Below are 1866 nucleotides of genomic sequence, written 5' to 3'. Positions count from 1 at the left end.
TAATATATTTACAAGGAATGGATGATACAGATGTTAATCGGACAGAAAAAGACGATTGTTGTTTAACCTGAACTATTCACACCAAACGTACAGAAGACAGCACAACTAAATAATTAGCTAACGACTCGACTTTCACAAAATGCATTCAACACTCTCTCGGCAACGCCACTCGCAAACTCTGCTTCTCGACTGACACTCTGCTCCTCGACTGACTCTCTCGCCGTTGTCGCATTCTATTGTCTTTTCCTAAGCCCATCGCACACGTGTTCTGCAGACGCTCGTAGCCAGGGTCACGTAGGTCTTTTCTACGAAACTATGCACTTGAAAAGACCGATGACACATTGATGGACCCGACGGCGCCTCGGCTCTCGCGACATTGTTCATGGTTCGCCCGATATCTCTTAGGCTTTTCGTCCACGATACTACACTCGGCCATCCTGCAATAACATCTGCCCTCAGATGTTACCTTCTATCTCGCTGTCATCAGATGCGTCACTTTCGGCGTTTATGACCCAAGGTTTCATGAAATCGAGGTGTGCGCGGGTCCTTCCTTCGGTACTGCTTCGCACGCTTTCTTCTTTTCTTGTAATTTCGCAGGTTCCCTTCTAGCTTACCTATGTTTCGTTCGGTTAGGATACAGTCAAGGCAGTTGGATACCACGTGTTCGACCTTTTCGCGTAACCCCTTGAACCAGAAGTCCTTCTTGACCATAGCTTCTGTTTTGGTAACCCCGAAATGCCCACGCTCGTGCGCTTGCTTGACTACTTGAGCCCGCATCGCCTTCGGTACTACTATTAGCACATCGTCCTTACACTCCTTATACAAAATATTGTTTCTTATTACATACCCATCGGCCTGACTGCACGTTGCATTGTCCAAAATCCTACGGACTTCAATGTCCTTGCTCTGTGCCCTTCTCAACAGTGCAATCAGCCCGTCTTCACTCTCCGTTACATACATAGTGCTCGGCAGGGGGTTCCTACTCGGAGCATCTACATGCTGCATACTTTTCCCCGGCCGATGACACACCTGATACTTAAACTCGCCTAGTAACAAGGCCCATCTAGCCACACGCACACACAAGTCTTTCTTTCTCATCGTCATGGCGAATGCTTGACAATCCGTAACAATAGAGGTATACTTCTGGCTATCCTTGTCTAGACTTACGTGGAAAAACCCATTTTTTAGGTCTATCGTCGTAAAAAGCTGGGCGCCCTGCAACGCGTCTAAGACGTTTTCAATTAAAGGTAACGGAAAATGTGGACACTCGATGAGTTCGTTAAGCTCACGAAAATCGACGCAAACCCTGATGGAGCCATCTTTCTTTCGGACTATCATTATCGGACTCGCATACTCCGAGTCTGACGATTTGATGACACCTTCGTTTGTCCACGCTTCCATCAGATCATCTACTTCCTTTCTTTCCGACGGCGCCAGTCTTCGCGGTCTTCGCGCTACCGGCTTGTCGCTTTTCAAAACTATTTTTGCGGTTATTCCGATGTCTCGCTTCTTCTCCGGCCTATACCCCCTAACGATATCGCGAATCGCTTCACGATAATGCGGTTCCTGTACGTGTGTTAGGTCTGTTTCGTCAGTCTGTTCTACCACGTTAATTCTAAACATATCCGGCACGTCTTTGTTAGTCTGTTCGTCAAGCCGCAAGAAAGTCACTTCGCCTCGTTTAACCCGTAACTCTACCTGATCCAGAAAATCAGTGCCTAACAACAGGCCGTGCTTCGTCAATATTTTGTTTGAAACAACGTGTAAAGTGATTGGCAGTTTATACCCATCAACCATCATTACCTTGGTGAATTCACCCCAGGTCTCATTGCCAGCGGAACTAAGACCGTCGAACTTAAGCTTGCA

The sequence above is a fragment of the Bombus bifarius genome, unplaced genomic scaffold, assembly GCF_011952205.1.
Source record: "Bombus bifarius isolate JDL3187 unplaced genomic scaffold, Bbif_JDL3187 scf7180000009182_frag, whole genome shotgun sequence".
Classification (NCBI taxonomy): Eukaryota; Metazoa; Arthropoda; class Insecta; order Hymenoptera; family Apidae; genus Bombus; species Bombus bifarius.
The sequence above is the reverse complement of the archived record's forward strand: the minus strand, read 5'-3'. Positions refer to the sequence as shown.